The sequence below is a fragment of the Mesoplodon densirostris genome, chromosome 6 (genome assembly GCF_025265405.1).
Source record: "Mesoplodon densirostris isolate mMesDen1 chromosome 6, mMesDen1 primary haplotype, whole genome shotgun sequence".
Classification (NCBI taxonomy): domain Eukaryota; kingdom Metazoa; phylum Chordata; class Mammalia; order Artiodactyla; family Ziphiidae; genus Mesoplodon; species Mesoplodon densirostris.
Window position 1 is genome coordinate 70991670 of NC_082666.1, and position 27421 is coordinate 71019090.

A 27421-nucleotide genomic window follows, 5' to 3' on the forward strand; every position below is an offset into this window, starting at 1 on the left:
ATCCAGTATAATACTGAATAGAAGTAAATGGACTTGTTCCTGAATTTTTAGGGTCTGCTTCTCAGTTTTTCATCATTAGGAATATTGTTTGCTGCATATTTTGGATGATCATATGTTCTTTCTCCTTTAATCTGTTAATGTAGTGAATTATATTTGTTTATTTTCTAATGTTTAACTACCCTTGCATTTCTGGATAAACCCAAATTGTTTACGATATTTTATCTTTTTAAAATGAACTCTTGGGTTTTTAAAAATTAGCATTTTATTTGGGGTGATATGCTGGACAAAGGAATGATCCATGTTCCAGGTGGGATGGAGAGGGTGGTACAAGGTTTCATCACACTATTCAGAAGGGTGTATAATTTAAAACTTATCAATTGTTTTATTTCTGGATTTTTCCATTTAATATTTTCAGACTGTGGTTGACTACAGGTAATTGAAAGCAAGGAAAGCGAAACCATGGATAAGAGGATACTACTGTATCAGACTTTAAAAAAAAATTTTTTAATAATTAAAAAAAATTTTTTTTTGGCCACACAGCACAGCATGTGGGATCTTAGTTCCCCCACCAGGGATCAAACCCGCACACCTCTGCCCCCTCCCCCCACCCCAGATTGGAAGTGTGGAGTCTTAATCACTGGACCACCAGGGAAGTCCTGTATCAGACTTTTTTATTATTGTCAGTTTGATAAGAAAAAAGAATACTCTATAAATGTGTTGGTTTTCTATTAAGGAAAAAAAGGATCATAGAAGTTATTTTAAAAATCTTCAGGGATTCAAAAGAGGAAGAAACATCTGTTTGGGAATGAGAGGCAGGGGAATTCTTGTAGGAGGTAGCCCTTAAGCAGGGTCAGGAATAATAGGTAAAACTATGGCAGTCGAGATGCAGGCGATGGGAGCGGTGGTGGTGGGGGGGCAGGAGCAAAACATTCAAGGCCTGAGCAGTGTAGAGGATGTAGCATGAGCAAGGCATGGAGAGTGGAAAATTGTCTTACAAGTGACCTAATTTGTCTAAAGTGAAAGGAGCACATTCTAAGTAGTGAGGGAAATACACCTCATAGGCAGTAATGAATCATTAAATCAGGGACTCCCAGCCCTGGCGGCCCATGACACACACTGGTGATCTTGAAAAAAAAAGAATTAATGCCTGAGTCCCACCTCCAATTAAATTGGAATCTCCAGTAGGAGCTTCCTAAAACTCCCCAAGGGATATTTTCTATAGCCAGGGTTGAGAATTGCTGTGTTAAGGACATATGAACAGAGGAGTGACAAGCTCAAAAGTGGGCTATGGAAGATTTACTATCTTAGATCACATGCTGTTTACCTCTAAGTGTATTTAACAGTTTGAAATATGGGGGGAAAAATCTTAACTATTTAGTTCAAAATTGAATTTAAGTCAAGGTTCACTATCTCTTTAAAAGAAAAAACAACAAATGTTCTGTGTTTCAAAATAATTATTTTCTACTTTTAGGGGATAAGATCATTCACCACGTGGGTATAATTCACAATGAAAACTGCTTACACACACCAGTGATTTGGAGCAGAGAGCATTTCTGCCCTGGAATTCCTCCTGAATGAGTCTGTGCTCTGAACTCAGTGAAGCATTGCTTTGACACTAGGTGGAGCCATGGATTGTGATTAGATGAAAAAGTCACACGTCAAAGAAATAGGTAGAATTTGGAGAGGGGGAGAGACTTTGCAACCATCTGCTCTAGTCCCTCATTTTACGTTTAATTTTTATTTTTTGTGTGTGCAAAATTTATTACTTTTCAAATAAGTTATATATTCACATAGTTCTAAATGTACAAGATAAAGGCTATGCATGCAGTTTCTGTGGTGGATAGTCTCTTCCCTCCAGATCCACTGCCACCTGCCTTGGGCCCCAAGAGGTTCTTCTCTAAGGGTACTCTTACAGTGTCCTCTGCCCTCAGGCTTCTGGTAGGGTTTTCCCTGGGGCAGCACTGGCAAGAGATCGGAGGGCAGGAGAAGAATGGGGTCGGGGTCTTTATTTAAACCCCAGCTCCTTCCCTGCTGGGCTGTGGGTTCATCTGGGGAAGGCTGTGTCTGCTGTCCAGTGGCTCCTTCTACACCTACAGTTCTCTCTCTGGGTTCAGGTAACCACTAATTCCCCTTATCCCATAGGGCCCAGGCATGGTAATGACTCCGCTCTGTAGCTAGCCCAACGGTGGACACATCACCATCCTTTGTTGGGTGCTTACCCCTGTCCACACTGTTGCAAATCATTCTTTCATTAAACTCCCTTTAATTACACTTTTGAGTGTGTCGTGTACTCCTGCTGGTACCCTAACTGGTACAGGCTTCCTCCTCACATCTCTGTTCCCCATCTGCACAGTTCTGCTGAAGCAACCAGTTCTATAGGGTTCCTGTATGTATGCACATACAAGCTTAAAAGAATGTATCTATATTCCTATCATTCTTATTTACTCAAATTGTAGCATACTCTATACCCAGTTCTATAACAATATATCCTAGAAATCACTCTAAACAGCATATAGAGCTCTACCTCACTCTTTTATGGCTGCATTATATTCCATTTTATAGGCGTACAATCCTTTTTATAGCCAGTCTCCTCTCAATAGACATTTAGGTTGTTTCCAGTTATCTGCTATTACAAGTGCTGCTATAAGGAATAACCTTTTACATGGGTCATTTCTCCTTATTTTGTCCATGAGGAAAATGAAACTGAAAGAGATTAAGTACATTGTCTAAGGTTAATTCTTGGCAGAGCCCATGTCATCATGGTCATCAGTTTATAGGGTGAAACTGCAGTGACCTGCACAATGGGCTCTGAATACTGCTAGGGTCCCCCCCCACAAAATTTACTGCACATTTCCACTCTTTTAAATTTCCACCCTTATACAAGAATAGACTCCAGAGCCACAGCACCAGGGTATGTTTCCTGCTTCCTTACTAGTAGGCTGTGTGACCTTGGACAAGTCACTTAGCCTCTCAGTGTATCAGTTTCTCATCTCTAAAACAATTCCTACCTCATGGTGTTGCTGAGAGCATGAAGTGCTTGGTACAGTGCCTGGCATATACTAAGAGCCACATAAGCACTGGCTCTTACTAGTGGTGTTATTATCATTCCTTTGGTTTGAGGCAATGCTCCCAGTACAATGTGAGAGGGCTAACTCATTGTGTCTCATCAATAGTTTATCTACTAAACTGAGATTATCAGATCACTTCTTAAAAGTAGACATAGATGAAGAAACATAGGCAAAAAATTAGGGAACTTGGGGCCTGAAATGGGTCTTAAAAGAGAAGGGACTTTCTAAAGATAACTTTGCCCACCTCACAAGTTGATTTTGGTTTTCCTGTTCACATGTACTTAAAACAGTGAGACACACAGGTTTATCTGCCTACTGGACATCCTCCCCAGACACCTTACAGTTTCCAAACTAGACTCACTGTTCACAAGCCCTCCACCAACCTCCACTCTTACCAACAAAACCAACCCAGTCTTCCTCTCACAGTCCCACAGCACATTTATGTAAGTCAATTTAAAAAATCTCAGAATCATCTATGACTGCTGTACTTCACATATTTCATGGCAAATTTGTTATCAAACCCTATAAATTATTTCTTCTTAATAGTTTTCAACTTCATTCCCACCCCTTCCTCTCTATGTTCTCTGAGACTACCTTAAATCAGGCTCTTGTTATTTCAGTGGGCCGCTGTAATCAGCCTTCTCCCTCTCTCTTTCCCTTCTCTCCCTCCCTTCCTTGGTCCCTCCCTTTCTTCCCTCTGAAAATATGTATTGAATGACCATTATTTACCAGGCCTTGAGCTGGCAGAGGGGATGCAAAAGTGAACAAGACAGAAGGATCCTAAATCTCTAACTTTAACCTAATCCTAATCCTTAATTCATGGAATTTATAGTCTGGAGAGAGAGTCAGACATTAAACATACACAAATAATTTGTTCACGATGACAGGGATCTTGCTTTCCGTTCTAGGAGGTCAGGGCTTCCGAGTCTCAGGGATGCATTATAACCCTTGCTTTAGAAAGCCTCTGGGATGGTAAGAACTGGAGTTTTGCAGGAGGAGGGGAAAGGAAGTGGCTTGACCCTTAGGAGAAGGGAGAATGCATGAGACTGGCATGGATAGGGAACTGGGAGGAAGAGATTTGCAGTAGGCTCTATAAAGAGCTGGGGATCTGATTGCAATTTTGCACATTACTCCATAGAGGATGAGACCTCTGGTGGGGGAAGCTTGGATGGATGCCTGTGGTAGCCTGCCCTGAGCACTTCGGCCCCAAGAGCAGTGGCAAGAATCCCTTACAGCAGACCTGTGATCAAAATAGAGAAACACTGTGGGAGCATCTCTGTATCCTGCCAAGGGCAAAAGACCCAACAGATGCTAAAGGACCAGCCAGCAATGGATAGTGAGAGGCACAGTAGCTAAGAGACCAAAGACCAGACACTTCTCCATTTTCACACCAATATGTAAGCCCTAGGGCCTAGAATGACCCATTTTGGGAATTGGGGGTAGTAATTGCAATTTCCTCTGTGTAAGGCAATAAAATTCTGACTTTGTGTCATGAGCCTTATGCTATGAGCCATTTCTAGAAGGCCAGAGAGGCTGATTAATTCCTATTCTTTTCTTTTTTAAAAAAAGAAAATAATCCAAAAAGGTAACATATTTTTAAGTCACAAATTAGTTGTGTTATCATGAGTACGCCAGGAGTCCCCTATGAGTCTCAGTTCCCTTATCTGTAAAATGTGGGGTATGATGTTGAACTTAAGTTCTAGTTCTACCCTCCCAAGGTTTTATGTTGTCTCATCTAAAGAACGGAATTGTTAATATGATAACTTGAGGGTTTCTTTTTTGGCTTTAATCATGTTGGTTGCACTCCCAGCTGAGACAATGAAAGCTGATGAGGTTTATCTGCGTCACCAACTAGCAAAGTTTTTATAATTCCTGTTCATTTCCCTTAAACTCTTCCTGTAGATGAAACCTGCAGTTAGCAGTAAAGCTGAGATGAGAAGTTGCTGCCTTTTCTGGGAGCAGATGACCTGTCTTTATTTGAGGCAGGTCGTTTGAAACTGATACCCAGGAGACCTTCTCACCTGTAGCTGGCAGCAGCAGATGGAAGGGGAAGGAAACGTCTCAATTTAAGAGACTTTTCATGCTAAATGAACAAGAAAACTCACCTTCCTCCCTCCAGTAGCGTAGACAGAGTTAGTCTCCATTAAGCCTCTTCAGATTGGGAGTGAACAGGCTTCACGGGCAAATAGCCAGCTCCTCCTGTGGACCTTGGGAAAGGGGGTTGTTAGAGAATGCAGCTTTATTGAACTTGGCATTCAGTTACTCAAGTGGGTATAATGTTGGAGGAGGGTGGCTAGAACGAGTCAATGTAATTTTCCAACTTGGGGGAGTAGACTGCTAGTTGAGACAATCAAGTATAGGGATTAGAGGTGTGGACTCTAAGACAGACGGCCAGGTTCCTATCATGGCTTTGCCACTTAACAGCTCTTTGACCCTGGGCAAATCGCTTTCTGTTCCTCATATGTAAAATGGGAATAATAATAGTATCTAGCTCATAGGATGAACGTGAGGATTTTATTATGAAGCTTAAATAAGTTAGTAGTAGTTGTAAAACACAAAGAATATTTCCTGACACATGGTAAGATCTTTGTGACTGTTATTGTTGCAGTTATTTTATATGCCAAGCCATACATAATGACCCAAACATTTTTGGTGCTTAAATAAAAGTTTGAAGCTTACAGCTTCAGGACTCAGCTTGAAAGCAATTCCATATCATTGAGTAAGATATTTAGCAGCCTACCAAGTGATATCCAAAGGAGTCAGATCACTTCAGATTTCTTCTGAGAACCAGGTAAAGGAGCTAAGAAAAAAGAGCTATATAAGAAGTAAAAATGTACACTACCACGTGTAAAATAGATAGTTAGTGGGAACCTGTGGTATAGCACAGGAATCTCAGCTCAGTGCTCTGTGATGGCCTGGATGGGTGGGATCGGGGGGTGGGTGGGAGGGAGGTCCAAGAGGGAAGGGATATATATGTATACATACAGCTGATTCACTTCGTTGTACAGCAGAAACTAACACAACATTGTAAAGCAATTATACTCTAGTTAAAGAAAAAGAAGTAAAAAATGTTATGGACACAGAAGAAATGTAATATCTTATAAGTGACATTCTAAGTAATAAAATTTCCAGAGTTAATCTTTTTCAGAAGGATATATCTGAATTGCTTGATAAATAACATTCTGGGATTTCTCTAACTTTCCTGAATGTTTTTTTGTGTGTGCCAGCCAGTATCTGAGACGGTGCTTTCAGCTTTTCTCCGAGATGCAGAAACAGCAAACAAGGATGTCAAAACCTTTCCTGTTTGGTTAAAAAAAAAAAAAGCCATGTGACAGATCAGGAAATCTGCACTCGCATCCATTGAAAGAAGTGATCAATATTCACATATTTTCTTAATTTTTGAATTTGACATTAAGATTTCCAGATTATTTTACTTGCACAATTCCACTGATCCTCAGAGTGTAGGAACATAGCCTGCATTTGGTTCATTTAGTGAACGTATGAACACAGTTTTCATGTGTCGATTTTCTCTATGGCTTGAAAAGCTACAGTAAGCTTTTGGTAAGGTTGTGCTAGTTGGTGGCAATTGGAGGGATGCTTTTTTTTGGGGGGGGGTGGCTTCTCTTATGCTTTAAAATTTTTTCTAAAATGAGAATGCATTTTTTAAGAATTGAAAGCCTTTTAAAAATGAGTATTTGATATTTGGCCTATTTTCTTATGAAAAAAAAATTAACTAGCTTGCCTTTCTTCTAGAAATGACCCAGGGAATTAGGGCATGAAGTCAGCACTTTTTATTGCTCTAAAAAGAGGAAACTTTACAATTACCCAATTCTTGACTCCAGCATAGTCCATGGGTCCTGGGCAGTTATCAATGGTAAGTCTCATGATGATGATGTGTCAGAAAGACTTCATCTCTATTCTTTTTGATAATGACTCCTTATCACCCTGGTCACAAATGCTGGTCCCTTAGAAGAAAAGATAAGGCCCCAAATGCTCTCAAATGCCTCCCAATTGTTTCCTGGAGATCTGGGATTAAATTTTGGTAAGAGGTAGATGGAAGTCTGGTGATCTTAGCCTACTTTGTGTGTGTGTGTGTGTGTTTAAATTAGGTTTTGTTTTGAATAACATTTTATCCTGAAGTCATGTGGTAGAATACAGTATTCAAGATTCTCAGTTCCCCTTACTGCAGAACCACAGCTGTATCTTCGGAAATTGGCCTTAATGAGAATAAGATCATGTAAGAAGGCAAAGCCCAGGTTGCGTTTTCGCAACATATCAGGACATTTCTCAAAGGAATCTCTTTCTCAGTGCTGAGGTGAAATTCTGGATATTTCGGCTGAGGATGATTAGCACTTTGTGCTTGCTTATTTTATCGTCAGTGACAGCTGTAAACTCCCTGCAAATTCAGCACCTACTTCATTTCATGGAGCATCACACACTCTCAGGAAGATAAAAGGTGTCTAAGCGTTGGTGTCAACTTCTGGGAGCTTACAGTCTTGTCAGAGAGACTCTCTTGGGAAACACCTGAGGAACTCATGCAAAGAAGATCAAACAAACCCCATTTTAAAGATTTGTATCAAGACGCTTTTTCGTCTGGGATGTGCCTTTCTCAACAAAGCCCAGGCCCTTAGCAGTTGTGGGATCCTCATTTTCACAATCCAACACATTCTCTGTTTTGTTTCTGAGTTCAGCCCTTCTATGTAAATACATGGTTTTGTCATCACCTCTTCTTGCTCTCAGGACCTTTTTGCTGATTTTAGTAGCCTCTAAATCTTATGACCAAATAATATCCTCAGAATCTCCCTCGTCCTCCCCTAGATCTGAAAAGACATGACAATTTAGTATTGATTCTAGGCAGCCTATGTCTTTGCTGGTACTGATGAGTCTTCTAAAGGTCCTGACTGTAGCCTTTACATCTTTTCACTAAAACTTACTATAATCCTTTTAGTAAAATGGGGTTTTGAAGACCTTGCCTTTTTAGCAGCACATTAGCAAAACCCAGACCTCCTGCTTACAATTCAGTCAATTTACCTTTAGAATTGAATGAAATTATTGTCTGTGCATTGCTTTCAGTAGCTCATTTCTTTTTCTCATCATTTATCCATTCAACAAACATTTCATTGAACACTGAATAGTGACAGGCACTACGCTAGCAGATAAAAACATAAAGATGAATGAGATTTGATTCCTTTCTCAAGGACCCCACATCTGGTAGAAAAGACAGAAAATCAGCCCATATGGTGCCATGTGTGAATTAGAAGAGGTCATCCCTCCCTCTTGGTGGAGGCAGCTCTGCACCAGGGCTCCACTAATGGGCAAGTGGAGAACAGGATGGATTTCAAGCGCCTCTTGCCGCCTTGACCAGGGGCCCTTGTCCCTGGACACAACCTGAGCAACCCTATGCAATAGCCCTGGACGTGGAGACAGCATATTATAGTACAGTGTGATGAGCACAGAGGAGAGAGGGCATGGCCATCTGGTAGGATGGGGAGCTGGGAGAATTTTCATACAAGAGCTCACATGTGAGCTGAGACACGGAGAAGCTCATCCAGTGAAGGGGGGTGAAGGGCAGAGGGAAGATGTACAAAGCCACGTAGGTTTGAAGAGCATGGCGCGCCTGAAGCTCTGCAAGTCATTGATGATGGCACAGTGCCGAGTTGGGTGATGAGGCTGGGAGAGATTTGGCAAGAACTGAAGCTGGACGACACTGTAGCAATTGTCTAGGTCCTTGCTACTCAAAGTTCTAGACTCCTCTGCCGGGCAGCTTTGGCATTACCAGGCAACTTTTAGAAGTGCAGAATCTTGGGCCCCACCAATACCTACTGAATCTGAACCTGCATTGCAATAAGCTTAATATTTAACAATGTGGTTCATGTGCACATTAAAGTCTGAATAACAGTGGTTTAGGTGAGAGCTGATGAGAACTAAGGGTTTGCTTCGAAGGCATATTCTCTAGATATGACCAAACATGGTGTTTTCCTTATGTTTTCACAAATCTACCATCAATAGATCTACTTTCAGGGTGTCTCAGTGACAATTCCTATAATTCAGAGTTAAGGAAAACAGAGGCCCAAGAAAGTTAACCTTATAACCACCAGCAAATTAAAACAGAAGAAAGAAAAGGCAGATTCCTCTGCTTGCCCTTCCCTTTCCTCTCTTATTCCTTACTATCCAGGTTTGCTTATCTTAAGCCTCTGCTTGAGAGGTGTAGAACTCATGGTCTAGCAGTCACTAAGGTTGGAAAGGTGAAATGATGAAGAAGCCTTCAGCCTGGAGGTGGTGCCTGAGCATCATTCTGGAGCAACTGGGAAAAACAAAAACAACTGTAAAAAAGATCTCAGGAAGAAAGGCAGGTGAAAGTCATCTATGAAGCACTGCTTTACCTCTTCTCTTCTGCTTCTTCCCTTTTGCCTATTTATTCATTCAACCATTCAATTACTTAGTGTATATATTGAGCACCTGTTGTTTGTCAGGCACTGATATCTGCATTTTCCTGGTAACTGCAGGGCTTTCTACACACTTTCAGATCTCTTGAAAGATCCCAAGAGACCCCTTCCCCAATCCTCTAAAAGCCACTCTCTTCCCTGTGCTAGATCTTCTTCCTCTCCAGCCCCAGGTGGTTCATCAGGACAGTAGGAACAGTTGAAGCTGGAAGGCTCTGGGGTTTCTGTTCTCTGCTTAACCCTCTGCCTGTGGCTTTCCTGATTCTTTTTCTCCAAGAGGGGGAAAACATCCAGGTTCAAGTGGGGCTTCAGCATCTGTGGAAGATCATTATTGGACTTGACTGAGTGAGGGACTGGCTCTGATTTTGGTAAGACACTGAGGTCAGAGTTGGGGTATATCCCTATGAGCCACTGATTTCCCCTCAAAAGAAGAGTAGGTTGAAGAGTTTGAGGTGCACAGAAGGGAACTTTGGGGTAGGGGAAGCAAAACAGAAATAACACTTCTTCCCCAAACTCTTTCTGGGAATTCATCATAGAAACCCCATAAGGTAATAGTGTCATCATTCTGTGATCGAAAACCATGTTCCCACAAAACAGGGATGACAAAGGAAAGGTAAAAGGGGTGGTATGGTGGTGTCTGGTTTGGTTTTAAAAACAGATTCCACAGTAAGACTGTAAGAAGACCAGTTTAGATGCTTTCCATGAGTAAGTGGCTTTGCTTATGTGTTTTCTCTATGTGTGGGTGCAGGATCAGGAGAGGAGAAAAACAGGGGAAGAAACATGCAAACATCGAGATTCTACCCTTGTGCTGCCAGAGGCAACTTTAATCTCTGAGATGATAAAAATAACGCGTCTTACTCAGATTTATACAGCAATCACCGGCAAGAAAATATAATCTAGACCTCCTAATGCCTCTCATTTCCTTCAGAAAGTCTACAGGAACTTAAGACTGCTTTAAGCAGCCCCATGGGTTGCTTGAGTTAAAAAAAAAAAAAAAGGCACCTCATTACAAATAGCTCAGTTTCATTTCTTTTTATGGCCGAGTAATATTCCATTGTATATATGTGCCACATCTTCTTTATCCATTCATCTGATGATGGACACTTAGGTTGTTTCCAGCTCCGGGCTATTGTGAATAGAGCTGCAATGAACATTTTGGTACATGTCTCTTTTTGAATTATGGTTTTCTCAGGGTATATGCCTAGTAGTGGGATTGTTGGGTCATATGGTAGTTCTATTTTTAGTTTTTTAAGGAACCTCCATACTGTTCTCCATAGTGGCTGTACCAATTCACATTCCCACCAGCAGTGCAAGAGTGTTCCCTTTTCTCCACACCCTCGCCACCATTTATTGTTTCTAGATTTCTTGATGATGGCCATTCTGACTGGTGTGAGATGATATCTCATTGTAGTTTTGATTTGCATTTCTCTAATGATTAATGATGTTGAGCATTCTTTCATGTGTTTGTTGGCAGTCTGTATATCTTCTTTGGAGAAATGCCTATTTAAGTCTTCTGCCCATTTTTGGATTGGGTTGTTTGTTTTTTTGCTATTGAGCTGCATGAGCTGTTTATAAATTTTGGAGATTAATCCTTTGTCAGTTGCTTCATTTGTAAATATTTTCTCCCATTCTGAGGGTTGTCTTTTGGTCTTGTTTATGGTTTCCTTTGCTGTGCAAAAGCTTTGAAGTTTCATTAGGTCCCATTTGTTTATCTTTGTTTTTATTTCCATTTCTCTAGGAGGTGGGTCCAAAAGGATCTTGCTGTGATTTATGTCCTAGAGTGTTCTGCCTATGTTTTCCTCTAAGAGTTTTATAGTGTCTGGCCTTACATTTAGGTCTTTAATCCATTTTGAGCTTATTTTTGTGTATGGTGTTAGGGAATGATCTAATCTCATACTTTTACATGTCCCTGTCCAGTTTTCCCAGCACCACTTATTGAAGAGGCTGTCCTTTCTCCACTGTACATTCCTGCCTCCTTTATCAAAGATAAGTTGACCATATGTGCGTGGGTTTATCTCTGGGCTTTCTATCCTGTTCCATTGATCTATCTTTCTGTTTTTGTACAGAGTGAAGTAAGTCAGAAAGAGAAAGACAAATACCATATGCTAACACATATATATGGAATTAAAAAAAAATGTCATGAAGAACCTAGGGGTAAAATGGGAATAAAGACACAGACCTACTTGAGAATGGACTTGAGGATATGGGGAGGGGGAAGGGTAAGCTGTGACAAAGCGAAAGAGAGGCATGGACATATATACAGTACCAAACGTAAGGTAGATAGTAGGAAGCAGCCACAGAGCACAGGGAGATCAGCTCGGTGCTTTGTGACCGCCTGGAGGGGTGGGATGGGGAGAGTGGGAGGGAGGGAGATGCATGAGGGAAGGGATGTGGGAACAGATGTATATGTATGAATGATTCACTTTGTTATAAAGCAGAAACTAAAAAAAAAAAAAAAGGCAAAAAGAGAAAGAAGAAACAATTTGCAATTATTTGATACATGGAGACCGTGTTGAGGTTCAAATGGTTACATTTTTCTTAGAAGTAACCCATGGTAAGGCTGTTGTAACTGAAAGTGAAAGTATCAGTGCTGTCAAAGTGTGATCCGTGCATCTGTGCCCACCCACCAACTGTTACTGGTCTGCGAAGGCTTGTGTGGTCAGTGCTTTATAAGAGGGCTATGAATGATCAAACTGTAGAACACAGATGTGCCTTTATATGTCAACATGATTTTGCATGAATGAGGGATATTTTTTTAAGCTTAAATTTTGGGGCCAGATGTATAAAACAACTTGTGTTTTAAACAACACATTTATATTAATGTTCTAGGCAACTGTTTGATTCCCCAGGACAGATAGATACGGCCTCTTTACTCCTATCACCCAAGAAAACTTAATCGACTTTGTCATGATCTGTCTGAAAACTGCCTTTCACCACTTCTTTTTCCTCTGTGACAGTTTTCTAAGTGGAGAGGAACCGTCTGAACCTGGGCCCTCTGCATCTTGGGTTTCAGTTACAACTGTAGGTCAGTGTCCACTGATGGGCAATTACTTACGTTTGCTTGGAAGCAGAAAGCATTTCTCCCAATACATTTTTCTTTTTAATTATGTTTCGCCTCCAAAATACATTTTCCTTTGTGGTTGGTGTAAAGAACTTTGTAGTTACATAAACCTGTACTTGGACCCCAGAACTGTTACCTACTTGTTGGTTGTATTACTTTGGACATAGGACTCTCAGCTTCCATTTCTCATCAGAGAAAGGGGATAATCTTACCTATCTTGCCAATTGTTGTAAGGGGTTAAATGACACAGTTTATGCAGAACAGCACATGCAGTGTTTAGCATAGCAGATTTCTGTAAGTGTTAATTGCTTCTTTGCTTTCACTTGGGCAACAGGGCCCAAGAGGGGGCTTGGGAGAAGCATGGATGGTAGGTAAGAAAGAATAGGAGAGGAATAGCCTTGGATTATCAATCTCTAGTCCACATGCTCAGGACATTTGTACCGCAGCATGTGAAGTAACTTGCATGTTTCATGCTATTTGAGTTAGTGGAGAGTGAGCTGCTCTGGCCTGATGTTCTTGGAAACTGTGCCCAGTGGCTTGCTGTCATGGGAGTGTGTCCAGTCGCTTTGTGAGGATCATTCAAGCTGCCCACAGGACAAATGTATAACAGTGGTGTCCTGCCTTCAAAGAATCACACCTCTAATTAATGCCCAAATAACTGAGCTTCACCTCTCGCATGACTGCAAGAAAGCCAGTCCCTGACTTCTCCCCCAAAACTTCTGGGAAGTCCCAAAGAATGCTTATTTCAGTCAACCACCTGCAGCCCCAAGCACATCCCATCTCATAATCCCCCACAACAGAGAACAGACTGCAACATTAATATAACTTTACTGAAGGAGAAAGAAAAAGACAATGCATAAAAAAAAATAACAGACTGGGCTCTCCACAACATCTCCTACCCTCATCTCAAAGGAAGGGTATCTCTCCCTCAGCGCCTTTCCTGCTGCCATGTGGGAGGGATCAAGTTTCCTACAGACAAGAGTCCATTAACCATGCCTCCTCTTCCCAGACCCCAAGGAAACACAGGTTCAGGGCTGCAATTCTCCTCACAGTAAAGACAACCTTTTTGCATAATTAGTGCCTTTTATGTACAGTACCTTGTGTAATATATGTAGCAAGGGCTCAATAAATATTTGTTGAGTGAATAAAGGAATGAATGGTCTCAATCTTCCTGTTCCAGATCAGGAACTGGTTTTACATTTATGTGATTAAAAAAATTATTAATCTTTTTACCCTGAAATAATCAATCTCAAATGCAAATTTAAAATCTTCCTTCTAGAACAACTAAAAAAAAAATCTGCTAGCTTTGAAATAGCATCTTCTCCCCATTTCTGCACCCATATTTCTTTTTATAGCAATTAACATTTCATGAAATATTTACCCCCAAGTCTAAGCTGCTATACCTCATTACAGAGGGCATTTACTGTTAAGAGCGTATTTCCTGCAAATTCCAGGATTTTCACTTCTGCATGATGGCTGGCTGAGCAGACTCTGTTATCCCCCAATACAGCTTTTAAGACAAATTACTTATACTAGTAGCTAATCATTCATTAAGCTCTGGCTCTATACTAACTGTGATAGGAACTTTAGTGTATTATCTTTTTTTAAAAATGTTTATTTATTTATTTATTTGGCTGCACCAGATCTTAGTTGCGGCATGCGGGGTCTTTAGTCGCGACATGAGAACTCTTAGTTGCAGCATGTGGGATCTAGTTCCCTGACCAGGGATCGAACCTGGGCCCCCTGCATTGGGAGTGCAGAGTCTTAGCCACTGGACCACCAGGGAAGTCCCTAGTTTATTATCTTGAATCCCTTCAATAATGCTGCCAGTTATGAAGAAACTAAGGCTGAGAGAGCGTGAACTGCCTCTGATGATGTAGCTGGTTAGTGGCAGAGCTGCCTTCAACTCAGGCCTATACTTCTGAGCCTCAAGGCTGGTTGTAAATATAGACATATAGACTCAACTAGGCAACTTTATGAAATTACATCCCATTTCCCACTTCTCCACAGTATTCTGCCACGTACCCCTAATGGCTGTGAATATCTGCACAAGTCAGCTGCTGTTACTAATGGAGAGTGTTGAATTATCCTTCAGTGTTTTGAGGTTAAAAGTCTGAGCACCACCACAGCACGCTATTTCTCTCATCTGCCTTCTTCTGTCTCAGGCTCCAAAAGAAAGTGTCTGAGAATTCTAGTTCTTCGCCCTTACCAGTATTGCCCAGGGTGACTCCTACTTAATTCTGTAAATGACCTCCAGAAAACATAAAACCTTGCAGCAAAAATTCATGGCCCAAACACTTGGCTGAGAGGTTGTGTTTGACTTCCTTCCAGTCCTTACAGAATTACTTTTCCCTCCCTTGGTTTGGTGCCCCCCATTGGCCAAACCAGCAGGTTCTGGTCACTCCCCTTAGTGACTAAAGGGGTTGGTATCATCACCAGGGTAAAGGCCCTTCATGGGCTGCTCCACCCACACATACCCACGCTGCTTTCCCCATTTTAATCATCTTGTGACATCTCTTCTTTCTGCATACGATATCACCTGTGTAAAAGGTTAGAAAGAGGGTTTCTGTGACCTGCAAGCCCCTTGAGGACAGGGATGATGTTTCACTATCTCTGTATCCCTAGTGACTAGTATAGTGCTTACACTAAATCAGTGGTAAAAGAAATGAAAGGCCCATGTGACAATTGCAACTCTGGACAGGTTCCTCAACTTGGCACCCAGCTGAGTGTCCAGCACCCAGGGACACTGAGTTTGTTTTCATTCTTTCATGGACAGACAGAAAGACAGATTAACAAATACACAGACAGAGAGACACAGATAGATGGCTAGTTACACAGATGGGTAGATAGATAGATAGGCTGAGAGATAGGTAGATCAAATGAAATACCATATGCAAAAGCAAGTTGTAAATGTTCTTGTTATACCATTTGCCCTCATTCAAGGCTGATTTTCAGCAGATACTCACAGGTATGGTTGCATCATTGTAGCAGATAGAAATGAATAGAAAATAGCCACTGCCTCAAGCATCCTGAGTGCCCCAGCACCACCCTGGCCATGTCCCAGGACTCCCTGCTCCTCCAGGAACCCCCTGATATTCCCACAATCTAACAACTACAGAAGTAACTCCTGGCTCAGCAAGGAGCTTCCAGAATGCTTTTCCAGCATTTGGACCAGTATCCACTCTGATCAGCCAGGGCCACTGCTGAGCAAGTTGGTGGTTTTTTAATATCATCCCCGGCCCCATGACTTAGCTACTCCCTACTCATCATGGAAAATTCTCCAGGCCCTGTGCATTTCTCATCACCGCCCCCCACCCCGGTCTCTTGTTCTTCTCCCTCCCATGGGAGCTCTGAATTCCTTCACCCACTCTGAATTCCTTTGTCTTATGATCTGTTCCACTCATTACAGAATGAAGTATGTCAGAAAGAGAAAAACAAATATCATATAATATCGCTTATATGTGGAATCTAGAAAAATGGTATAGATGAACTTATCTGCAAAGCAGAAATAGACACAGATGTAGAGAACAAACTTATGGATATCAAGGGGGGGAGTGGGTATGGGATGAATTGGGAGATTGGAATTGACATATATACGCTACTATGTATAAAATAGATAACTAATGAAAACCTGCTGTATAGCACAGGGAACTCTACTCAGTGCTCTGTGGTGACCTAAATGGGAAGGAAATCTAAAAAAGAGGGGATATATGTATACATAGAACTGATTCACTTTGCCGTACAGCAGAAACTACTACAACATTGTAAAGCAACTATACTCCAATAAAAATTTTTTAAAAATTAGAAAGACAATTTTACGTGGCCTTGTTTTTTACATAACTTTTCCTGTGTGTGATGTATTCCTCCCACTTCCTATAAATTCCCCAGGGTGAAGCATACCTAATATAGACTTTGTATCTCTCACAACATCTCATACAATGCTGACTGGGGTTCAAACTTCCAAGACAGAATCTGATAGATCCTGGGGATTAAACCTTAACTTCCAGCAGCTCAGAAAGGGAGGAGATGCTTTCCGGGTAGTCAGATGAATTCCCCATCTCACTGATGAACACTCAGAAAAGTAGGGCCTCTGTCAGCCTGGGCTTGAACTTTTCATTTTGACTCTGGGGGATATAGCTGGAGCCTGTCAGCCTGGCATTTTTCCTAACAGCTTTCAAATGCCACATTTTAACATCTAGTACTCACTGTTCTTTCCTTTTCTTCATTTTTAGAACACTCAGAAAAGTTTTTGTGTTTTTGGAAAGACCCCTCTTGCTCCCCACCCCTGAATTTTCTGCTTTTAGGAGAGTGGTTCTTGAGGACTACTCCCCAGAGCATTACTTGGAAAGGACGTGAGCAGCCCGTCCTGTCACATGTGTGTCATGTGCTCTGTCACAGCCCAGTCATGCGTTGTGTGCAGAGGCCAATGTGACATTCAATGAAGCAGGCAGTATGCTGGCAACCCCAGAACCTGCTCAAACTTTCACTTAGTAAACTTTCCTTTTAGTTTCTCTTTAGAGTCTCTTTAAAACACAGGTGAAAGCTTGTACCAGAAAGAGGAAAAACACGAGTCGTGCATATAAGAATTTTTCCAAAAATACCATTATACTTGGTATTTGTGCCACATTTGGATTTTCAATAAACACTGAATTTCTAAAATTTCAAAATATTCTAAAAATCTTTTGAATTCAATTTAAATTTAATAATTTAAAACATTAAGTTTAAAGATTATTTTTTAGGTTAAAATTGTTAAATAAGTTTTTCAAAACCTTTCAAACACAGGAATATAATGAAAATAAAAATTGCCCACATACTCATCACATCAACAGAGAGGGTTACTGTTATCACCATACTAATTTTGCAGTTAAGAAAGCAAAGGTGAGGAGGGAAGAAAAAGAAGGAAGGAACATGAGCTTTTAGATTTTCTTCTCAAACCTTTAAAAATAGAAAAGGACTCTCTGGAAATTAACCCACAGAATTTTTGAAACGAATGACAGATATACTGTATTCCTAATAACACTTATACTGCCAGGAATACCACTGCTGTTTCTGAACATCACAGTGAATCAATGATCAATAAGCTTTACAGAGCTCTGGATTCCATATCACAGAGGACATATAGATATATATCGATATATATCTATATCGATCTATATATGAAATGCTTCATGAAATTGCGTGTCATCCTTGTGCAGGGGCCATGCTAACCTTCTCTGAATCTTTCCAATTTTAGCATATGTGCTGCTGAAGTGAGCACTTAAAATATTTTACAAAAGTACTATACATTATCAAAAAATCTTGTAAAATAGAGAAAGGAGGGAAATTACACCAAACTCTACCTCTTTAACAAAACCCTATTAATACTTTAGTATACTTCTTTCCAGCCTTTTGTACCATTCTCACTTTTAAAATTTTATTTATTTACTTTTTTGTTTGTTTGGACTTAACATTGTAATAGAAAGGAGACAGTTATTATAAGACCACCCACACTATTGCTCCACTCTGATTTTTTTTCTCTCTCTCCATATATATTTTATATTAACTTTTGCTTATTATCTTCAGGTGTCTAGGGCTTTTATAGCATGTTGGATAAGGAGAAATGGCTTTGATATCAGTTAGCTTAGGTTTGAATACCGCTGTATGAACTCTGTGATCTAGGGAAAATTACTAAGCAACTTTGTCTCAATTTTCTTCTCTGTCGCTGAGGATAGCACTCTACCTACTCCTCAGGTTCTGTGAGCACGAAAAGAGATAATGTGTATAAAATGAGCAACATAGTGACAGGCTCATGGTAAGTACTCAATATATAGAAACTATTTTTCTACTTAAAATTATATCATAATTATTTCATATTTCTATATAATCTTTATAACTGTCATTTTTATGACTAGATTACTATTTAGTCTGTAATGCAAATACCAGTCACTATGACTAATTCACTTCTGTTTTGTTTGACAGGTTAGTTCCAGTTTGGGGCCATAGATAACACTGTAATGTACTTTTTCATATAATACCTATTTCACTTTAGTCTATGGATTTCCTTTAAGAAAATCCTTGGAATGGTATTTTTGGGTAAAAGTATGAATCTTGACATGATTCTTGCTATATATCCAAGCACTTTTTTTTTTGAGTTCATTTTTTTAAAACTTAAGAGTAATCTAAGCAAGTATCGAGTTTTGTATGTTTCTTTTTTCTTTCAGTGTTATGGCAAAGCTTTTTAAAAAATTATATATTTATATTTACAATGAACCTCTCCACGTCTATAACTTTTTCTATATTTTTTGACTATTTTCTCAGATTAGAGTAGATTAACATACTGTAGAATTCCTCGAACAAATGGTATGACAAACTGTAAGACCTCTGTTCTATAGACAAATCAACTTCCAAAAAACATTGTACTGATTTATATGACCACTAACAACTTATGAGACTATCAATTTAACGTGCTCTGGAGCATTATGCGTTATAATTTTAAAAAGCTTTTGCCAATGTAATGATCTAAAAGGCCCACTTAAGTTTTGTTTTGATTTCAATTTTAAATGACCTGTAAGTTGAGCCTTTCATTTTTTGAATTTTAAAGCAAGGAAAACTGAGACACTGGCACGTTGCCTGATTTGACCAAGCAGCCTGATTATATTCCACTTCAATCTGCACAACACAAAATTTCAGGCATTAGTTGCTTCCTCTGTACTTCTTGCAGCTGTTCTGCTTTAAAATGGAATTCTATTTTTATAGAACACACAGAAATGAGCAAAAAACATGCTGCTGTCTTTGAGTTTGCTTCTCCTAAGTGGAGCCTGCTTTTGAGAATACACAGTTATAGACAAGATGCAGCTGATGACCACCATAAGCATCCTTACAGAAAAAAATTTCTTATTGGCATCACCAAGGTCTTACCTTGAAGGTCCAGAAAACTGATTTTGTCAGTACACTCAGAATCAGACTAAAAAACTGGATCATGCTAACCAAATTCCTAGGACTTTTCTATAATAAGAAATACTATTAATGTGCAGATCAGAAATTGCTTCAGAACATTCTATTCCCGTAGAGAATCTATATGAAAAGTCAAATTATAATCAGTTTGCTCAGTAACCAGAGAATCAGGATGGGGTAGGAAGGGGGGACGGTGGCTGGGATGATTTTAATGGCTGATGTCATCAAGCTATGTGAATCGGATGCATCCATCACCACTGGAGGGATAGACCAGACAGGTGGTAGCAATGCATGTGCTGGAGGGACAGGGACCCCTTTCCGCTGGATGTGCTTGGGATTCACCATCACACTTTTCCACATTGACCTCTCTTTCCTAGACTCCATGCATGTGCCTTCAACTCAATTCCACAGTATTTGTTAAGTATCTTCTATGTGCCAATATTGTATTGGGTTCTGGGACTACATAAATGAATAAAAATCCAGTTCCTGTTCCTAGGTACGATGCAGGCTTTTGGAGGAAACCAAACACATATGTAATTACAAAATACCATATGATGAGAGCTTGACTGTGTTATAGGTCTAGGACCATGGCTGGCTTACAGAATCTTAAGATCTTGCTCTGCTATGTGACATGAGCAATTTGTTTAATTTCACTGGGCTTTAGTTTGCTTGCGGGTAAAATAGAGACATTAATTGTCTCTATTTCATTGAATTGTGAAGTTTAACTGAGGTGATACGTGTAAAGCAAATAGAACAATGTCTGGCACATGGCTTGAAAGTTATCTATAATGATCAACAATTAACCTCATGATGGCCAGTGGCACCATGATGTGGTTAATCTAATGTTTCAAGCTCAACCCAAGGAAGAACATATAGTCCAAACCCTTCCCAGCATTTTAACACATCTAAATCCCATATATGTAGGAAGTATATCATCAGGAAAGGCAGGATGATCAACTTCTGAAAATGTGATGTTTTGGAAGTATTTTTCCTCAAAGGTCTTATATGATAGTAACACTTTTCTTAGAATAGGCTTCTGACATCTTATGCTATACATTCCAGGAAAAGCCCACAGATATATTTGGGCACTCCAACATCTCAGCACAAAGGACATCACTAGGATTCTTATGCATCTGTCCCAACATCTAGCAGACACCAGGGTTACATTAATCTTTGTCTTCTCAGCATAGTGGTGAACTCCTTGAAGATAAAGACCATGATTTAGCCATCTTAAATCCCCAGAGCCTTGTGGATAGTAAGAGCTCATCAATTGTTGACTAATTAAATAAATGGCTTTGATAGTGGACATTGATGTTTCCTCTCCAGCAGCCATTCCTAATTTGGGGACATATTGCATTCCCTACTTTCAGTTCATATGTACTGAGTGGAGCTCCAGACTTAAGACATCATTCACATATTCTTTTTTGTCCTTCCAGTGACTGGTTTAGGAGAGGGCATATGACATAAACTTGTCCAGAGTTAATATTTGAATTTTCGGTGAATGCTGGAAAAAATGGCTTTTTTTTTTTTCTTGTGGATTTGAACATGGAAGGTTTAGTAACTACTGCAACCAACTTGCGATCATGAAGGGAAACGTTTTTTGAAAGTAGAGTCAACAAAAAAGGAAACAGTGTGAAGAGACTGGGGAAAGAACCTGGATCCTGAAGACATTGTTAGACCCCTGTGCCCAGCTGCACCTTTGGCTCTTCAGTTAACATAAGCTGACACATTCTGCTTTTTAATTTAAGCCAGTTTGCATCAGGTTTTCTTTCACTTGTAACCAAATGGTACAACTGATATAAATTCTTCTACAAAGTGCATTTAAAAATAATTTTGTCCAAAACTCATGGCCAAAGCAGTTCCCAGTTGCTATTTCCTTTTCAATTAATCAAGAAATATATAATAGGCCCTTGTTACATGGTGAGATGCCACAAAGTTTAAGAAAGTTCCTTGTGCTACAGTCTAATTGGAATTCATCATCTCTGTATTTTCCTCTCTCAAGGAATACACCTCCATTACCCAGATAAGTTCTGATTCAGGAACAGGTTGTTTATTTACCTCTTGTTCTTAGTTCCAAGCCTACCTTCCTCTACTCTGTTCTGGGCTTTGATTCAGTAAACCTCATTTATCAGCCTTCTTTGCCAGCTGGCTTCCTGTTCAATAAATGCGAAATCCTAGGAGACCGGAATGTGGGAGGAGGAGAATTCCCTCTTATTTCCAGTTCCTGAATGTGTCTGTAGCAGCAGACAGTAGAAAGGTAGCTGTTCTCTGCAGTTCTAACATTTGGGTTTCTTTGGTATCACTTTTTGCTCTTTCTGCTTTCTAATATTTTTATAACCAATTCCTTATATTAAGTATACCCTATTTTCCTTATGGAGCCCTGGCTGATACAGTATTTGATACTAGGAGTGGTCCTAGGAAACAGACTTTCAAACCAGGATTCTGGATTGATTCACTTTGAACTGAGAGCTGAGCTCTTCACCAATGGAAAATGGGAAGTGGTAATTTATGGCATGTAATGGCATCATGATTTATTAAATTATCTTCTATTCTTCCCAGGTTTGAGGGCCACTGGGAGGCTGGCTTTTGGAGATCAATAACTGCTGCGTGTGATCATTATGGCTGTGAAGAAGAGTGTAAGGAATGTAAGGTGAGACGGCTACTTCTGACTGTGCTATGGTGCTTGCAGGAAGAAAATAACAAGCGCAGATCTTTCAGCTCAAATCATCTTCAGAGCATCAGAGGGCTCCTAAGCTTGCCCCTAAGAGTATCTCTTATTCCCTCTACATAAAGGACAGACATGTCTAAAAAAATCAGACACAAACCAAGCATCCACAGACTGGCCAAATCTTACACGTCAAAGTTTAGGCAGTATTTTGGAAGGGATAGGACTGTGAGAGTAGGAATGGAAACATTTGAGTGGACTTGGATGAAGCTGAGAATCTTGAATACCCCATGTATCCCTGAGCTTCCCTTGATAGTGGAATGAGCCTCTCATTTCCTATTTGATGATACTAGCCTTCCTTTGCTTGAAAACCTGTAATGACCATATATGAGGCAGTTATCTTGCATGGAGATCCCTATTCATTTTAAACTCTTTTGCTCCCAACTCTCATGGCCTAGAGTCAGATCCCAGCAGATTCAGGGGGAGAAGGGCAGAGTCTTGTTCAGGAGGAAAAAGCTTATACTTCAAAAGAATAACATGATTTCGTTAAATTTATATCAGAAGAAACCTATCTAATACAACAGAGGATGGATTCTAAGGTATCAGGCCAAGGAGAACAGAATATAACATTGGCTTGGGGCCAAATTTAGGTAGCCCTGATATAATGCACTTTCTATAGATTTTTGGACTTAATGCTATGGTAAATCGTTACAACAATAGCCCCCAGAGAATCATGCCACTCTGTATATCATGCCCTCATGCCCTCTGTATATCATGCCACTCTGTATATCATGCCCACCCTAATTTTTTGGCATGGATGTTTGACTTGTTTTGGCCAATGAGACCTTAGCAAATATGATGCAAACAGAAACCTGAAAAGCCCTTGCATGTTGGGGCTTGCCTCTTTTTTCCTGTTTTGGACCAGCTTCCATGTTGAAGAAACCTCGACTAACCTGCTGGAGATGCATGGCCCAATTAACCAGCACCAACTCCAAGACATGTAAGGTCAGCTCAGACCAGCATCCTAGAGCCAATCTGTCAAACTGCCAGACTGACTGCAGACGCATGAGTGAGCCCAGCTGACAACATGTAAAGAAGAAGTGCCCCAGCTGAGCCCAGCCCAAATTGCTAACCTACAAAATCATAAAAGCATAAGTGATAAAAATAAGCCACTAAGTTTTGTTATACAGCAAAAGCTAGGTGAAACAAATGTATGAGTTTGAGCAGATGGGAGTGGCTGTGTTTGCTTGGTTGGCTGGCTGAAACCTGTGATCAGCAATATATTCAATGATGTTGACTTGATAGAATTTCTCTGGAATAATGTTCAGGAAGGATTCTAAAGGCTTAGGGAGATAGGAATAATGGAGTAATTTATCATGTGTAACCTGAGTGTCTTTCCTCATCTTGAGAGGGTCCAAGGAATGTTTCCTTCACTAAAGCATTGAGAAATGCATCAGTGACGGAGCCCCAGCAGGTAGCTGTTTTCTGTAGGCTGAGGTTGATGTTGGGTAATGCTGCCCTTGAGATGGGCTTCCTGATTTCAATGGAGATGATGGGATCCCAGAGTGGCAATCCGAATTCTTTACTAACAGGAATCTTTGGTGGGGGGTGGCTAAGACGTAGGTGGCTGACCTACCAAAGCACTACTTGATCTATATGATAGAAATCTGACTTGAATTATTAGAACTGAGAATCATAGCTTCTTCCCCAATTCCCAGACCCTACCAGTTCACAGATCTGAAGCTCCTGGATGAAGAGGAGAATTGGACCCCTTAAGAAAGGACCGTGTAACAACGTCGCAAATAATTGCCATAGATCTTCCTCCAAGCCATCCTCAAAGGAATGTTAAGTCATTTACTAAGGTGTCTGTGCACTGGGGGAAATGGAAATACCCAAACTTTTCAGGAATTCCAAAACACTGCTCTGAAATGACACTAATTCTTAGGAACTCCAAATACCACTGTGATCCAGTGGTCAAAATAGGGGTTTAGAGTGATCAGGTGATAAGCGGAGTTTGGGCCCAGTTCCAGTTCATCATGGATCTGTAAGCCATGCAGCCATTAAAAATGATAATTAGGAAGACTAGTCAGCAACATAGCTGTGAACTTATACACAGTGACAAATTTGAAAAAAAGGACAGAAAATGACATGCTAACAACAATAGCCAAAATTATGTACATGTCTGGACAAAGAGCAAATGCCAACAACAAAAATGAAAATACTTGTGCTTGGATGATGAGATCATAGGTGATTTTTGTTTGTTTGATCTTTCTCAATTCCTCAAACTCTCCCAAATGCTATTTTTGCTTTCTTTGTAAAAGGTACTTTTTCAAAAAAAGACTTAGAACTCATCTAGCTCTTTTGTTTTGAGGATTGCCATCATATACTTTTCAGCCAATCATAGTAAGGTCATAATAAGTAAGAATGTTAAGTGTAGCCATTTTCTCTAATATTATAACGAGTCTCAGAGCCAATCATGCCTGAGGCATCTATCACATAAAAGATGCTGCAGGAATGACAAAATCTCACTCTCTCCTTGCCCTCCAGGAGCTTATAGTCTAAGGGGAAGATATAAAATGTGCTCAAATCCTCATGATTCAAAACTGAAAAAGATAACTGCTTTAGAGAGGGACAAAGAAAACACTGCTCTGCCCAAAGTAAAGACAGCTCATATTCAACTGGAGAAAAACAGAAAATACTCACTGGTAGAGCTGGCATCTGACGGATGGATAGGGTTTTGCAAGGGAGAATTGAGGTCCCAGAAAGGAGATGTTCCAGGTGAAGGGGATAACACAAGCCAGACTGGTGAGCCCTCTGACTTAGCTGGAGAATTCAGCGTGTACAGAAGAGCCAGGGGACACAAAACTCCTTGGCTGGAAATCCTTGGAGCATAACTCACTTCTCCCTTAGGGCTAGGATTCAGGAGAAATATCCTGCAGACAGATTAGCTTAATAGTGTCAGGACACTGTCTGTTTGGCAAGAAATAGTGGCTGGTACATCAGGGATTACCGATGATACTTGTTATTTAACAGGTATTTACCATGTACTGTATAAGCTAACTGCCTGATAAAGGAAGATGTTAACTACCTGTCTTATATTACAGCTGGCCCCTCATATCCACAGGTTCCACATCTAGGAAGTCAACCGAGGACTGAAAATATTAGAAAAAAAAATTGAAGGAAGTTCCAAAAAGCATAACCTGAATTTGCCGTGTACCAGCAACTATTACATAGCATTTACTTTGTATTTACAGCTATTCGCTTAAGCATTTACATTCATTGGGTATTATAAGTAATCTGGAGATGATTTAAAATATGGGGGAGGATGTGCATAGGTATACAAAAATACAGCACTATTTTATATAAGGGACTTGAACATCTACAGACTTGGTATCTGAGGGGGTCCTGGAGCCAATCCCGTGCAGATACCGAGGGACGACTGTATTCATCTTTTATTTATTTATTTTTTTGCGGTACGTGGGCCTCTCACTGTTGTGGCCTCTCCCATTGCAGAGCACAGGCTCCGGACGCGCAGGCTCAGCGGCCATGGCTCACGGGCCCAGCCACTCCGCGGCATGTGGGATCTTCCCGGACCGGGGCACAAACCCGCGTCTCCTGCATCGGCAGGCGGACTCTCAACCACTGTGCCACCAGGGAAGCCCTGTATTCATCTTTTAGATAAGGAAACGGATGGTTAGAGAGATCAAATGATACATGCAAAGTTGTATAATTCATATATAGTTGAGCTGGGCTTGGAATCTCTCATGTCAGAGCCTCTCCTCCATCCACCCTCCTGTAGTGCCTCTTTGGAAAAAGTAAGAGTGAAATTAATCCTAGGCCAGCAAAAAAAGACCACATGGTGTATGTAACCAGTAAAATCCCACCTTAAAGTCCCATCGGGTAGGAAATCAGGACACACGGTGGGGTATGATGAATATGGTTTCATTGCCCTAACTCTATCCCTTCCAAACTAAACAGGCAGCCTTAACCAAATTTCTTAACCTCTCTGTGCCTCAGTTTCCTTCTTTAAAATGGAGACGTAAATAGTGCCTTTTTCAGAGGGTTTTGAGAGAACGCATTCCAATGACATGTATAAAACGCTAAACAATATTGGGCATCTATTAAGTACTTGGTAAATGTTAGACGTTATGACTGTAGGCTGTAGTGTAGAATGTTCCTCTCACTAGGACACATGCCTAATGGTCTTCTTCCCCAAAGAACCCTGAATTTCGGAATATTGGAGGTAGGCAGCCCTGTCCCTATTTGGTATTTCAGAAAATAGCCCCAATCTAGGACTAAAGATGGTGGTATTTTGATGGAAACCATTATGCCATCAGGTTCCTAATAGAGTTAAATATTACCACCCAAGGATGCAGCATGCCAGCCACATATCTGTGGGGAGGTGGGGCTCAGCATGTAGAGACTTGCTTCTTCAGGGAGAAGGCCTTGTCTGCCTGCTCTGATCTTTGCAGCCTTAGGAGGTGCTGCTTCTCCAGCAGGGACCCCAGACCAAACCATGGGACCTGCCCTTCTGAAGAGGGCATCCGAGTGTGCCTCAAAGGCTTTTAAACCTATGGGAGCCAACTGGCCTGATGGAACATTAAACCTACTGACCTGGATGGGCCCTGAAGAAATGACTTAGCCAAAAGTAGGACATCAGAACACGTTGAAGAATAAACAATTGAGTTTTATTCTTCAACGGCATTCTTTGATGTCTACAGAAGAAACTGAGATGTTATATTATTTGTGTGTTACTCACTTTCACACCCCTTCATTCCCATAAACCTAAAATTATTCTTAGTCTGTACACCAGTTAAAGAGTTTGCTTCAGGCCCACTCATCCATCTGTCATGCTTGATAATGTTTACATTTGGATAGTTTAGGGGTCAACTAAGGTCCTGAGCTTTGTGGTCCCAGCACAAAGACCAAATTTAACATGATTAGCCTGATGTCACCACGTCCAGTTACCCTCCTCCTTGACACACCCATAATGGGATCTCACAGGATTTCTAGTGCTGACCATCAAAGGCCTCAGCTAGTGAGTATCACCGTATCACAGACCTAGAAACAGAGCCACTGAAAGGTTAAGTTTAAACTCATATAGAGGGTAAGGAAAGGAGACTTAGTCTGGGGCTTTGACCATCATGGCTACTCATCTGAAATGTTTGCAGAAGTAGCATATTAGCATGCCAAAAATTAAAATGTGTATCATTGGCTTCTGAGGTTAAGGAGACAGAATTTTTTGAAGGAA

The 27421-nt window shown here is 40.6% G+C and overlaps 1 protein-coding gene and 2 non-coding genes across 3 annotated transcripts in view; all 3 read right to left on the reverse strand.

The window, feature by feature from the left end:
• Nucleotides 1-27421, reverse strand: part of PDCD1LG2 (programmed cell death 1 ligand 2) — a 92043-nt gene that overhangs the window by 13795 nt on the left and 50827 nt on the right. The gene's annotated exons all lie outside the window — the stretch shown is intronic.
• On the reverse strand, nucleotides 14286-14358 carry TRNAG-CCC (transfer RNA glycine (anticodon CCC)). Its single transcript has one exon. It is a non-coding gene; the product is annotated as a tRNA-Gly (tRNA).
• On the reverse strand, nucleotides 17723-17829 carry LOC132492858 (U6 spliceosomal RNA). Its single transcript, XR_009532913.1, has one exon. It is a non-coding gene; the product is annotated as a U6 spliceosomal RNA (small nuclear RNA).